Here is a 16,745-nt window from a genome sequence, read left to right as displayed (position 1 = left end):
TTTTTTTTTATTTTCTTCCCTAATTCTTTTGTGGTTGTGATTAGGTTTGGAAGTTACCAGAACGTCATTACGTAATTACTGTAGAAAATGGAGATGGGCCATGATAAAGAAAATGAATGAATAAAGATAACGATAAAGACACGAACGGAAACAAAAGAGGGAGGCAATAAGATTTAAAAAGAATAGAAGAAAAGAGTACTGGAGGTAACACATAATTGAAGAAAAACACAACCTTAAGTTTAACTCCTTAAGACAGAATACAAAGAATAAAAAAAATAAGAATAAAAATGTATATTATGTAATATCTACATATCGTGCTATATTAGATCAGTGGTATCTTGAATCGTTCTAAACGTAATCTTAAAATTTAAAAACAATACAAATGTTAAGGCAAACGTAAAATACGTGAGTCCCATACACTTGTGATTTTCTCAAATAAAAATATGTTTTCGGATAAGATTTCTTTTTAATAAATCTAATAAGCTTTTATAAATAAGACAAACCAGATAAACATTAAGGTCGACAAAAAATAATGTAATTATTGCAGGAGATAAATTCGGATTGATACAAAAAGGATTAATTTTAATGATCTTAACTCCTTTCTTTAAATTAAAATTTATTTATTAAACTCTTGTCAGGTAAAAGTTGTAGCCGATGCTTAGAACGCTTTTAGCCAAATGTATATTGATATAGTTAAATTTATGCTAATATTTGCAGTAAATGCCTATCCTTATTATTCCATATATATATATATATATATATATATATATATATATATATATATATATGTATATACAGGGTGACCCAAAAAAGCTTACTGGAGGCCATCAAGAACATATGTTGTAGAACGGAGAAAAAAAGCCTAAGACCTTAGTGTTTTGATGTGATGTTTTGAATATAATATATGTATGATGGTGTCCGCTTTCAGAATTCCAAAGTATTTATAGTCGTATTGTTCCTCTAGTGCCCTCATTTCTGTTTGGTTGGGTAGTTCCATGCCTTCTGTCGTTTCCAGTTTTCCCTTTCTTCTAACTAGTTGTGCGCACTTTTCCATTCCAAAGTCCATTTGGATATCTTGGCTGAGGATCCTGGTAGTGTTAATTAGTGTCTCTAGCTCCTTTTCGGTCCTTGCAAAAAGTTTCAGATCGTCCATGTGGTAGATTTGTTCCTTCAGTTGTGCTGTCAGTATCTTCCACATAGTTGGTAAGCACGTGCTTGGCCTATAGCTGCTATTTACGGCTTCTTTCTCCGTGTCCTTCTGTAGCAGTGTAGTTCTACCTTTTGTCCTCCAGTCTAGTACGCTTGCTTCCTGTATACATCTTCTCAGGTTTGGGCTAGTCTTTCGTGTAAGGCTGTGAATTTTTTTAACCAGTATGCATGTTTCCCGTCGTATCCTGGTGCTCTCCAGTTTGCCATTTTTCCTATTTTTTTCTTTAGGGTTTCCTTGCTGATTTCATTCGCTGTTCCTTCTTCTATTTATTGTAACTCTTCTTTCATGTCTTTCAGCCATTCGGCATTTCTATTGTGATCTCGTCGCTCTCCCCATATATTACTCCAGTAAAGTTTTGTTTCTGTCGGATTTGGTTGTTCTGTTTTTGTTTTTCCTCCATTCACAATTTTGTAGAATTGGCTTTCATTAGTTTCAAATGTTCTGTTTAGTTTGCATTGTTCAGATTTATATCTATATCGTCTCAATCTCGCTTCTTTTGCTTTTATTTTTTGGTCCAGTTCTTCATGTTTCTTGTTAAGCCTCTCACTGCCAGTTACGTTTCCAATATTCCGTTTTCTCAACATTGCTTTCTTCCTGTTGATCATTTTGATTTCTTTTTTATGTTTGTGTATTTGACTTTCTGATCTTATTTCCCCATCCAGGTTTTGTCGGTCCGCTTGTCCCCGGTTGTTTTTCTGATTTGTAGATTCATACTTACGATTTTTGCGTCTGTGGTTGTATTTGTTGGGATATGTTGGAGGAGATTGTTTACCTTCTCTGTTTCTGTTTTTAATTTCTTCTGCTCTTCGTTCCTTAACGATGAGAGTTCTGTTTTTATTATTATTTTTATTATTATTATTATTATTATTATTATTATTATCATCATTATTATATTATCCCGCGTATCGACAGCAGACAGAGCAGACCTTTTGTCAACAATCATATCATCATTAGGAATAGTACCCACACTCACTGTATCTTCATCCGGAATGTCATCGAACGAGCAACCATCTACATCAATGCTGGGTGTCCGCTCCCCCAGCGTCTCATTGATGGTTACAAATCCTACACTTCTACACTCTGAAGGCGTATCAGGCCATTGGCGAGCCAGGTTCCACTATGTGTTCCAGATCTCATATGGCGTGGGATTCCATCAACTGATATATTCTGCGTCCTGATTCCACGTCCAAGTCACACATCCCACCTCATACTTTGCGGTACATTGTCCGTATGGAGCCTTTATCCACACTCTGTTACCCGTTTTGAAAACTGTTTTTGATTGTCCATCGGTGCTACTGTTTTGTCAATTCCTTTAAGCCGTATGCGGTACCGGTAGACCATTTTGGCAAGAGCTGTAGTGAAAGACATGCCATCCTTCGACGTATATTGTACCAGAATATTGCCTCCGGTATAGTGCATCGTTTTCTTGCTGCGATCTTATTTACACTTCTATGACATCGCTCGATGATGCCGTTACCTGAGGGGACATATGCACAACGAACTCAAAGTATGGTTCTTCATTCATCTATGAAGTGTTTTAAACAAGCTGCCCCAGAAAGTAGTGTCATTATCAGACGTTCTGATGGCGGATCTAGTTTATAGAAAAGTATGTTTATGATTCATTATACTTTTGCCATCTTCTCGAGCAAGATGTCGCCAGACGGAAAACCGAGCGAGGTGACAGTTAATCAATGTAAAGAAATGGGCCCCATCGTTATTTTATGCCAGGTTTGTTAAACATTTAAAGCCCCCTTTACCCAGTGTGTAGGTGATTGATCGATCGGTTGACACTTTTCGCATTCTTTGACGACGGTTCTCACGACGGTTTTGGAAACTCCAGCATCAATTCTTTTCGCAAAGTAGAGTGTCTGTTTCACACCAGGATGAATGCTTGTTTGCGAAGAATTTTGATCAAATTTTGAACAACTAGACCGAGTTCACAGATGCAGTGCAGACAGGTTGCACATGCCTAGTGTTCCTCTTGCATTAAACCCCTGCTGAAGCACTCATCAATAATATGCTTTGTTTTGACTAGATTTAACCAGCAATACATCCATCGACAGTGCATATTCCTTCACCAATTTCATTATTGTGTCAAGTAACCTTCGTATTAACATCTTACTTGTAGCTTTGATCCGTAAGCTGGCTATACCGGTAAAGGTATTTAAGACTCATTTGTGGAAACATGCAGAATCGGTAAATAAGTGCAAGATGGCCATCCTTCAGAGGATTTCCAAATTCATTCCAGACACCAGACAATATCTCGTTGTGAGAAACGGTGGAAGAAATGGAATGGTTTACAGTGGTTGTAATTAGGCGAGCTCTTGCTCTAAATGTTTTTAAGAAGCATGCATAGGAGGTCGGTAAATCTCTTAATATGAAATTGCGTCAGGGTTAATAAAATCTCGCCATCGTTTTACTGTGAGAAAGACGCTATATGAAAGAAATGAGGCACTAGATTTCAAAGTTGTAGCTTGTCAAAGAAGGGAGAGGATGCACTCTCTAATTTAATTACTACTTAGATAAATTATATATTAACAGAACTCGTAGCAATTCTACGCTAGTTGAACAATTTTAAAATATATTATAAATAAAATGAGTAAAACATAAAATTCAAAAAATATCGACGAATTATTTATGCAAATTCCCTTTTAATCTTTTAAAGCTGAAAAGAATTAGTTTAAAAAATAGATTTTTTTTCAATGCAAATTTTACATATAACACCTTTTTGTTTTATTTTCTTAATATTCTTTCATATAAATTATAAAGGAACAGAACGCAATTCTCTTGCATATTTTTTTAAAATATTAAAAATAAACTATAATAAAAAAAACTTACAGTTTCCTCTGAACATGACTTTTTCAAATTATAAAATAAAATAGCTAATTTAAAACCGTAATAAGACAACAAAGATTTTTTTATTAAATATTTGGAGAATAAAAATGGTCTAATGATATTTAACTGATAAAGTGCGACTATAAACATATGTAAATCGATTCTCATTAATTAATGTTTGCGATGATGATGTTTTTGTGACATATACAAGTAAATTAATATTAATAAAAATATATTCGGATATTTCATGTGAACATCATATGTTAAACCAATTTTACATCACAAAACATTTAAGAAAGATGTAAACCTATTTTTACAATATACTATTTAAAAAGACGTGATGAGAACACATTTTATATTTCACATATTCTTAATGACTTCCCTCAGTATTGTTGTTGAGCGTGATTCATATATTTCCGTATTAATCACATGATTATTTGTAGCATTCGTTTCTACGATGCCTTTCTAGTTAGAATTGTTTCTTGAAAAAACATCAGGTACGTACATACGGGGCACCGTTAACTTTGCCAACGCCCCTAAATAAATATATTTCTAAGGGAATAACTAGATTTGAATATTGCACAACCTGGTTGACATTATGTTTCGATAATCCCTTGACCAGCGTCTCTTCCAAAGTAAAAAGAGAGCATCTTTTAATCATAGTTGTGTTTCCTATTAAACTCCTGAGGAGTGAACATAATTGATGTTTTCTCTATGGCCTACGATAAATCACTTATCGTTGATTTGCAAACACATGATTTCAGTTCAGAGGTCACTGAAAAGATAAGATCAAACTGTATGTTAATACTTGGGCTTTGTTCATATTATACATTATCTAATTCACAACTCTTAGAATCAATGAAGACTGGCATCTGATATGAGCTTAACGTTAGGATTCATATTGACCAATGAAATCAATGTCAAAATTACGATTTTTATGAATTTGGTGAAAAAATCGTTTAATTAGATCCTCTTTGAAAAGAGTTACTAGGAGAGAACATAATGACTCTTCGTGGATGTATTAGTTATTAACGCTTTCTATGTGGTTATTTCGAACTAACTTATATAATACTAGACTACCTGTGGCCCGTTGGCGTAGTAGATGTTACAGTTCGTAATGGAATAGTGACTATACGGAGTTAATGCATAAACGCGCAAACATTGAATGCACACGTATGCAAAAAACATAGCAGCCAGTGAAAGTAGTTAATAAACGTCCTAACATCCTTGCCCTTAGATTGAATGAAAAATCCTTTATATAAGATGGATGTAATCCGTTGAAAAAATTGAAAAAAAAGACGAAAAGAAGATATACTAAGAAGGAGTGTTGTTTGTACCAGGGCACACTAGTTTTTTGGAGTGTATGTTCTGAATATTAGCCTTAAAATATAGGGAACTAATAATTTATTAAGAAATATTTAACGGTAAAACCTTTTCAAAACTATTTATTTTTAATTCCTCACACACGTTTTTAAGTTTTTCTACGTATTTTGAAAATGTTTGGAACTTACGACCTCCCTCCCCGTTATCTCTTTTTGCACTTACACCCCGCCAAAAATACTACCATGTCATGTGGCCAAGAAGCCGGTGCTCATTTTGCGTGAGATTTATATAGGAAAGTAGTGTTCTACTCTATTTTTTTTATTAAAAATTCCATTCTTTTCTATTATCTTTAAAGGTCGCCCAAAAGTATTAGCCAAAAAAGTAGAGTTTGATTTCGTTTTAGTTTGTTAGCTCGTGAAAATACTAAATATTAAATAATATATGTAAATTGATTGAGTATTTTTTTGCTTTTGTTTGAAAACGATTCCAACTTGCAATGAAAAATGCAAATAAAATTCGTTAAATGCCGAGATAAAAAAGCAAAAAGGATTTGGCGTTTTCTTTGTATTTGTATATGCCAAACGCAAAAAATGTTCGATTAAAAAAGTTTTCCTGACTTTGTTTTTAGTATTTTACGCATGCGCAACGGTTTCAATGCTTAAGGAAGACGATTTGCGTTTTATAAAATCATAGATGGATAAGTATGCTCCTAATAATATTTGGGGGTTCGCAAACCATTCACGACGGCATTATATTCTTTTTGCTATTTTTTAATAAGATTTTATACTTACACGCCGTATTAAAAATATACCAATACCAAACTAAAATAATACGTTATTTAACAAAAATTTTAAAAAAGAATCTATACAAACATACATGAGACTTATTTGTTTACCTTTCTGGAAAAGAGGACATGTTTTAACTATAGTTTTGTTTCTTATCTTACTAATAAAAAGAAGAAAATTCTCGGCATTATTGAGATTGAAGTTGGCAATTAATATTGTTTGGATTATTGAGCTTGTATTGTTTTTATATGAGATGTTTTCATTACGTTTAGGTCCATGTAACCAATAGTTTTCATCAGGTACGTCTAATAAAAGTACAGAAACGTTATGTCGAACTCGGATGATTGTACCGAGTTTCACCAATGGCAACGACCTTACGTAAAATGTTTCTGTGAGATGAAATAGGTTCCAACCTGGCACACCTCGGTTGGCAGTTCGTATCTTTATCCACTTAGCCAGCATCAACTCCCTAACTGTGTTTTTTTTACAATTTCGTCTATATTTTCACTCTTTTTATTGTTTCAGTCTCTCTACTCTCTCACCGCGTGGCCCAATTGTTTAGTTATGGCCAGGATACAAGCAACAATAACACAATGGGAGGTTACTTCCTGCATTACATGAAATTCGTAATGCAGCATTAAGTTCCTCTTAAAATATAAAAAAATGCCTAAAAAATGACGACTGTCTACACATGTAATCTGTTGATTGAACACTATACAATTATTCTAATATGGGAATAATTCATTTGTAATACATTTGCTCGATGGTGTTTTTGTGTTTGTAGGCGTAACCATTTACTGTTCTATTATTACAATAAGAATGATATCAGGAGGTTTCACGTCTCCCGTTGGGTATGTCTGGCTTTTGTCTCCCTTCACGCTCTATCTATTCATTTGTGACATTATATATGTGCATTCTACTTTGCCAGTCTGCTTATCCTACAATGTACCAGATAATAAAATATATATTTTTAAAACATAAATAATATCATTGCAACCAATGTCTGATCAATTACAAAACAAACACGTTTACGTATTAATACGGCAAAACGCATCGTCTTCTATACAGAAAGTCACAGCATAGTATCTTAACTTTATACACGTCCCTGTATATTTTTTCACTAGTGTCACGCCACGTCTTTCTCTCTGAGATTCTCTCACTATATGTCCATGTCTTCTCTTCGTATTTTACTCACGTTATATTCCTGTATATTAATATGTGTTTATTTATCTGTACGCCTATATCTTTTTCTCTATTCCTTGACTAGAACCTTGTGTTCATGTATGATTAAATTTCTCTGCACGTCATTTTGTTTGTCGCGTCGTATGAACGTATCTTTCACGATGTCAATTTGTATTCTTGCATGTTTAAATCTGTACTTGTTAGTATATGTTTCTCTATTTCTCTGTCTCTCTGATGTTTTTGTCTCTCTTATCCTCTTTATTTCCACCTTTGTCTTCCTTATGTACATTTATGTATTCTTTTACACGCTCATTTTATATTGCTGTATTTTTCCGTAAGTTTGTCTACATGTTTGACGGTATTTTTGTATACCCATCTCAACCTTTCTGTATCCATTTCTGTATATGTTTCTCCCTGCTTGCCATCATATTAAGTGTCTGCGTTCCTTGTATTTTTATGACTGCTTGCCACTTTATACTCGTTTCGTAATGTTTCTTGTCACTTTGTACTACAAACAACATAATCACGGTTAGACACTGGTTCTACTTATATCACCGACGTTACGATACGTTGAGCAGTATCAATCGAAATCGGTGATAATTTGAGAATACAATGCTCTGAATATAAAGAGAAGGCGATATCAAGAACTGCAACCATCTATTGTCTTTATCTTCACTTCTCAGAATCGCTCGTGAATTTGATATTCCCATCAAACATCCCTCTTCAGAGGAAACTGGTTAAACCTTCGTAACGGTTTCGGTAAAGTACATTATTATAGCGTACGGAAGGGTTCCAAAAATTAAAACTTTTATTTTTCTTTCATCACGATGAATACGACGGGGTGCAAATTATACTCATATTATCACTGAACATATGAAATCATGACCTGCTAATTTTATGTGTTTCTTGTAGATATTGACGGTATGAGTGTTCTATAGCAAGGGGTATATATATATGATTCATTTGTTTTCATGTATTTTATGTATATGTGTAACTTGTACATAAGCATCCATAACGTGTTTGTATAGTGCTCTTCTCTTCTTGTTGTATAGTTTGTAATATGTAGAATTTCTATCAAGCAGTTTATAATGTGGGGCAATAATGTAGCATGACAGTTCTTTAAATGAAAAGACGATAAAGATTCTTATAGAATAGCACATAAGACAAAAACGCACATATGTTCTTTCATTGATCTATTCTCTTTCATAGTTCTTTTGTTGCAACGCTGCAAAATAATTATTTCTCCGAAAGAAAACGGCATGACGCGAACTTATATTTCTTTATTTTAACATTTATTCACGTTCTATTGGTCTCCTTCAGAATATTACCACATTTCTCTAAAGTCTTACATTGTCTCTGGTTAGTCAGTCGAAATGCCCCTATGACTGGCGCCTGCCTCTCAGCTGAATAACCCGTACATTTGAAAAAAATATCCCTTTGCCTTTTAACGGACGAAAGAGATCAGTCTTGTTTTTATTCTAATTATACTTTTGTTTTTGCTGATATCCCATTTTTTATTATACAAATAAACGCTGTATGTAATATATTATTGTTTATTTTATTTGAACGAATTTAAAACTGACATCGTTGTAAACATTTCTTCTAATAGTTTTATTTTTCTCAACATTTCGTGTTGCCATTGGAACATTTTCTATTGAATATTTTCTAGTTCACAACACGAACAATCGCAGCCACTTTCGCTTCAATTAGGTCATCCAGCGTCTTTCGGGTTCCAATATACACTATGTGATTCTATGAAAGAAATAAGTCAAGTAGAGATGCTTCATTCATATTTCCTGGCAAAATGCATTCACCATGTACAAAATGAACTCTGGGGACGACGGTCTATTTTTGTGGCTCTTTAGCTTTTGGAGTTAAATAGGAGTCTTTACTTTTCCGACGATTATTTTGGGAGTACGAAAATGTAAAACACTTTTCTATCGTACACAGCTCGTACATCAGAATACTATTACATACCTTGGTTTAGACGCTAGGTCGTGGTTTTCCTAGTCATAGTTTCTGTTATTCTTCAGACGCCTTAATATTTACAGCAGGAAAAAGTCACAGCCATTTGCAAATATTGGACTGTGTTTGTAAGGATTTGAATTATTTGATTGTAATTGAATTAATGAAACTCTATTCGTTGATATCATTAGCAATTCTATGGAAAAAGGTTTGATGAGTTCAAGGTGTTTGTAATTTAATCATCAACATGTGTGGCCATATCTTTTCACTGTTCGATAATTACTCCAAAACGCATTATTATTTTTAAACGCGGCTATTCGCTTTGTAAGAAGATTTCCCTGCCAACCAAAATGTATTTCACAGTTAATGTAGAAATAGCATTTTCTGTCGATTAACGATATTTATTTAAAGATCGTTCCAAGATTACCTATAAAAGGTTATGTCCGTCGGTTAGGATTGCGGTTATGTTATAAATAGAAGTTATGTTGCTAAGTCAGAGGCAATGTTGTAATAACATACATATGTGCACGTATTTTGTTAAAGTAATATGTTTCACAAATATATTGTTAACTATTCTGCATATTCATTAGTCACAGCCTAAAAAGGTAAAAACAAGTTGTTCTTTTTTTTTTTTTTTGTAAAACGATTTAAAATATACTAAATTCTTTAGCAACTATTATTCCAAAAAGAAAAAATCTTAAACTTCATCACACAATGAGCAGAATAATATAAAACTTGTTCTACTATTTTGAATAGAATTTTAAATGTTCAACTAAAAATAAACAGCAGTCACTGCCAATTTTCTCACGATGGATAACGCATTTATATAGTTTTAAAAACGTTTTTGAATAAATTATTTTTGTCTAAATAAGATGTAGAATAATTTGATAAAACATACCAAAATGTTTTAATATAAGTACGTGGATTTAAAATAATTTCATCCTTTATCTCACTCTGCAGCAAAATTTAAAATAACTCTAAATTTTAATGCTAGTTTGAAAGAAACTACGTTAGCCTTTACATAAATAAATGTAAGTTTCATATATTTAAACATTTTCGTGTTTTTAGCAAAATACGCAGTTATTTATCACTTTTTCTTTTCGCTATGGGTTCTTCTTAAGTTCCTATTTTATAGTAAGCTAGCTATATTGGGCTCACTATAAGCTATTAATTTATTTTTCAAACACTTAAAAGTAGTGTTCTTCGTAAAAATAATGATAAAAATATAAATATGCATAAGTATTAACATATTCAATGATTTTCACACCGCATAAGCACAATAAATGAAAAATTAAACACATTTAACATTCGTATTTTAACTTAAAAACTAATACATGCACGGGTACTTCTGTTTGTTTTATCGACCATCCTCACTATATATTATATTTTGCTCAGTTTCGGCTGAATAGTTTTAGCATATTTGTAACGACAAATAAGGAAGACGGGGTTGTGGGCATATATATATATATATATATATATATATATGCATATTTTATAAAAGTTAGAAAACATATTTCATCAAAGGCATGGAAATTGTTAAACAAAATGTTTTTACTATAGGCTTTTAAAATAAATAGTACAAGATTCAATTTGAAATTTATTTATCTTCAAAGTGCACTTTTATAAATTTTACAAAGTAAGGTATAAAAATTTAATTTAAATTGTATCAAAAAATTATTTGAATTTATTTTATGTAATGTACATTCTGTTGCACTTTAAAAAATAATTGAAAATTTTATATCTATATCATGAATTACTAGATGAAAGATAATGTTTTTTAAATTGCAACAAAATGCACATAACATAAAATAAATTGAATGTAATTGTTTTATTCAATTCAAATTACATTTTTAGTTTGTATTTCTCCTCACACCACAACTCATTTTTTTGCAAATCCCTCTTTGAAATACATGTGTGAATAAAATGAAAAAGGGAATCAATATATGAAGGGATTAAAAAGATACCGTAATTACTTCCTTTGTCAGAAAAAAAACGATCAAGACCGTGAGCTCTGTTTATTAAGAACACAATTGGACAAAATAAATTAAAGAAAGTAATGTAAACATATATTTACTAAAATATATTAAATAAATAATTGAAAAATTGAAAATAAAATATATAGAAATAGGAACAGACAATCATTAATTAAATAAAAGTGAACATTATTAGGGTTAATGCTTCCGTTCCTAATTTTTCTTCAGAAAGATAAACAAAAAAACAATATGGCTGATGAGAACCTAACATTATTTACCATTAACTGGACCCCCTTATGTTAGGCATGAAACCAACGATACCAATGAATTTCTGACCTTCTGTACAGTGTTGAATAAATAAATAATATACATATATAAATAAATTATATATATATATATATATATATATATATATATATATATATACACACATAGAATGCCAAGTGAAAGTTAACTTTCAGTATACAGCTGGCATAAACCCCTAGACAGTGTGGATTTTCAGCACTATAGGAAATCTAATTCGTTATTTTTTGTGGGAACTTTATAGGTGGACGGATAGAGTTCACGTGCATTAGTAATGTTTGAACACTATCCAGATGGGGCCAGACGAGTAATGTGTTATTCACATATTTAGCAACAGCAATGCATATAAAGATACTCACCACGGTTTTTATACAATACACGAAAGGCTTTTCAGGAAATATCACAAATAATATGTAATCCATATGACATCAGAACATTATTCAGAAGTGATTCAACTATAAAAAGGCTGACTGGGAAGCCATCAGAGATCTTATCAGAGATGCCCCATGGGGAAATATTTTTCTCTTCCTGCTGAACAGTGCGCAAATGAGACAACTGAATGGTTCAAAACAGCAATTGAAGCACATGTTCCCATGCGAAAATTTTGTAGCAAGTTCCACTCTCCCCAATGGTTTACTTCTACTTACGCAATTGCCATTGCTCAAAGACAGCATGCATACCGCAGATTTAACCGACATAAGTCCAGTTCAAACAGACATAAGTATATAGAAGCTAGAAGTAACGTTAAGAAAGAAATAGCGACAGCTAAGAGAGAATTTACTGAAACCACTAAAAAATGCATCGAAGCACAAAAATAAGGACCTCGTGACTTCTGGAAAATCTACAACAGTGTAGTAAATAATCGGCAATCAACAATTTCTCCACTAACCAAAAAGCACGAGGTTGTTTGCTCAGCAACCGAGACGGCTAACATGCTTGTCAGCCGGTTTACCTTAAACTCCACACTGGCCCCTTCCAACCACCCCCTGCCTTACTTTCCTATACAGACAGACGCCACGCTAGACGATCTAAAAATCACGCCTGCTCAGGTACATGCTTTCATAAAAAACCTTGACATTTCTAAAGCATGTGGACCTGATCTCATCCCAGCTGTGCTATTAAAAAAGTGCTCAGCCAAAGTAGCTCCAGTTCTCTGCAAACTCTACAACAAATGCCTTAATGAATCATGTTTTCTGGGCTGTTGGAAAACTGCTTCTGTGGTACCAGTATTCAAGAATTCTGACGAAAGAACTGACCCAGCAAATTTTCGCCCCATTAGCCTCCTCCTACTTTTCGCCAAAATATTTGAGATCATAATTAACCATGCTCTTGTCCGGCACCTTACAGAAGCTAAATTTCTGACTGACAAACAATATGGATTTAGACAAGCCCGTTCCACAACAGACATCCTCACTGTAATCTCTGAACGTATACACAATTCACTGGACAAAGCGGGGAGGGCAGAGCGGTAGCTCTAGATATATCTAAGGCTTTTGACAGGGTATGGCATGAGGGTCTCCTCAGGAAAATGAAATCATACGGTAGAGTACTTAACATAATTAAATCCTTCTTAGATAAGAGGAAAAATCTAGGTGATCATCGACGGTCGTACATCTAAACAGTGTGATATAAATGCGGGAGTGCCTCAGGGGTCTATCCTTGGACCTCTATTTTTCCTAATATTTATTAATCACCTCCCCGACCAAATTGCCTCTGAGATTGGTATATATGCTGATGACACCACACACTATAACAGGCATGACAGGAAAACTAATGAATACATAATTAAAGTAATGGCAAAAACACTAGAGGATGACCTCTAATCTGTAGTGGAATGGGGACATAAATGGATGGTCACATGCAATGCTGCCAAGACTAAACTGGTTTCCTTCAATAATTACAAGAAACCTTCTCTGCCACCAATAACAATAGCCAGTTACTCCCTGTCTGAGAGTACATCTTTCAAACTGGTTGGCCTAACGTTCACAGGAAACATGAGTTAGAACAATTATATTGAAAACATTGGCAGGACCGCTGAGAACAAGGTAGGCTCTCTCTATCGTGCTAGAAAACTACTGACACCTGAAAGTATCCTGTATTCTATAAGGCCACCATTCGCCTATGTATGGAGTATTGTTGTCACATTTAGGCTGGTGCATCTGCTGCTAGTCTCTCGCCTTTAAACAAGGTTTAAAAGAGAGTCGCCAATCTGATAGGCTCTGCACTGGCATCTGAGCTCTCGCCTCTGTCCCATCGACGAAACGTTGCATCTCTCTGCCTGTTCTACAAGTATTTTAATGGTGAATGCTCTGACGAACTGCAGACACTCGTGCCCCCACGACATAGACACCCTCGACAACCCCGACAGGCAGCTAAATCCCACCCCCACACAGTAGAGATCCCTCCATGTAGAATATATTTCTACTCCAGTAGTTTCTTCCCCAGAACCGCTAGACTTTGGAATTCCATTACAAGTCCCTGCTTCCCTGTACTGACATGCAGAAGTTAAAGTGTAACGTGAACCGACATCTTGCTGCCCAAATCCCAACATAGTGCCCCAGTAGTTGCTGCCCCTGATAGTAGCCCTACACACTACAGTGGCAATGTGCCTTGTTTGGGGTTAAAATGTAATAAAAAAATAAAAACTTTCTGGAAAGAGCTTTTGCGAGTCAAACCCCCGACAAAAAATATGATTTAGAACTGTGTATATGAGATCCCGTGTAAATGTATAAAACTATACATAGGATAAACACATTGTCGACTAAAATTTCGCTTAGATGAACATCTAGAAGACCTAATCCGTGGAGAGATTGAAAAGTTGGGTATGGTTGTATCTGGAAGGAAAAAGGAAGACCTTCTACTATTATGGGACCAAGTAAAAATTGAAGACAGAGAAGACGTATGAGAGTAGGATGTCTCCAAGAAGTAGCAAATATGCTTGGCGACAATCAATTATAAAAAAGTAGACCTGGTATAGAATTTAATACGATATGAGACCCATTACTTGTAATGAATAAATAATATATACAGTAAGTAGTAAATGAAAATGATTAAATAGTGATGATTACAATTAGGAATACATTAGGAATACAATATTATCAATTGACCAGAGGTCATCTCGTCAGCATCAGACAAGGCCAAACTATTTGCAAAGAATTTTGTAGCTAATTCTACCCGATGCGACGAAGGCCATAAACATCCCATATTTCCTCCTATAACACAGAACACGCTAGGTAACATACAAATATCCGTGCATGAGGTCGCCAAGCTAATCAAGAACCTTGATTTCTGTAAAGCAACTGGCCCTGACGGAATCCCAATTATAGTGTTAAAAAGCTTCAACCAGAACTTGCTCACATACTTACGAAACTGTTTAAGCGCTGCCTTAAGGAGAAGTGCTTTCCGACTCCCTGGAAGACGTCATCACTTTGCCCTGTATTTAAGAATTCAGTTGATAAGTCTCTACACACAGCACACACAACCCAGAACTATTCACACAGATAACAAAAAACCTTATCCTCCTCAATCAGAACGACAAACTAAACAACATACTTAAAACAACAAAAATAATAAAAAGCAAACGCCAACCCAAAAACTTAAAACACACCCTAACTTCCTCAAAACTCGTCCCACACACTACAAAAGGGATTACAAAATGCAACAAACCGCGATGTGGAGTATGTTACATAATAATAGAAGGTAACGCATACACATTCAAAAACCCAGCACAAATATTAAAAATAAAAAAGGATCTAAATTTAACCTCCATAAATGTAGTATATTCAGTAAGATGCACAGCATGCAACAAATCCTACATAGGCGCCACCAAAAATTGCAGCAATAGAGTGGCCTTACATAAGAGCAACATCCAAATTGCAGATAACAGACACCTCTATGTTTCAAACCAGGTACACACATGCAGTGGAAACAGCTTCAAAATAATGCCAATATTCCAAACAGACAATTATTTTTATTTACTTACACAGGAAAAAAACTTAATCACCAGATTCACTCCTGAACTGAACAGTGCTTAATATCAACACAAAAAAACATGAAATGCAAGGCACACTCGCATGCACATCCATATACATATACATATACACACCCACACATAAATCACAACCGACACATTATAACACACACACGCGCGCGCATACAACCACACACAGATATAACACCCCTATCTTTAATACAACACACTGAACAATACCAACCCTACTTAACCTTGAAACCAACAACACTAGGAAACACCTAGAACCATAGTATAATATCTGTTCCAACACCTCGCTCCCTCCTCAGTCAGTGGAAGAGAACCCCCTCATGACTGAGACAACTATCATCCCTTCTATCATCCCCCACCCATACCTATACCCCCTCCAATTGACCCCCTCACTGGGGAACAAAATCTTCCCCACACTAGGAACCGATCCTGGGTCTGGCCATACCCAAATGGGGAGACAAATAAATAGAAACATTAAAAAATCCCCTATACATATTTTTAAATACACCCCTCTATCTAAACAAACATAATATAAAAATACCTGAAAAGACTGAAATGAAAAATGACAATACTAAAATCCAAGAATCCAAAAAAATAAATATCAAAATAGAATGAAAGCACCCCTACCCTTATTTCAGAAGAGCTGGTCCCCCTCCTCACACATACACATTAGTAACGACCCTGTATCACAGTCACCTTCCTAGGGAAGCAAATAATCTCATAATACTATAAAACAGTACACACATTCTCAAACCAATAAAAGAAAACACACACACACCCTACCATAAAGGAAAAAGGAAAAAAAACACAAGCAGAAATAGAGAGTGAGAGAGAGAGAAACAGAGTGACTACAGCCGAGGTCAGCGGCCTCGACAAGCCCAATAAAGGAGCAATAAAAATTGAACATACCAATGAATAATAGACACTTTTTTACGCCTCTACCCCTTGGAAACACCTCAAATGAACTACGAAAATGCCATTTTTACATCTCCAACACATTTGAAAATAATTTCTGACAAGGACGCTTCACAGAACGTCTGAAACGCGTAAACACGATTTCAATGATTTAAAAACATTATTACAATGATCCAAACATAATTCTGAATGAAAAACCAAGACAGGGAATAATAAAATAATGTTAAAAAATACACATTGTGAGATGTATGCAT

Source organism: Euprymna scolopes, chromosome 7 (assembly GCF_053919585.1).
Source record: "Euprymna scolopes isolate OS-2025 chromosome 7, ASM5391958v1, whole genome shotgun sequence".
Taxonomy (NCBI): Eukaryota; Metazoa; Mollusca; class Cephalopoda; order Sepiida; family Sepiolidae; genus Euprymna; species Euprymna scolopes.
Note: the sequence above shows the minus strand (reverse complement) of the source record.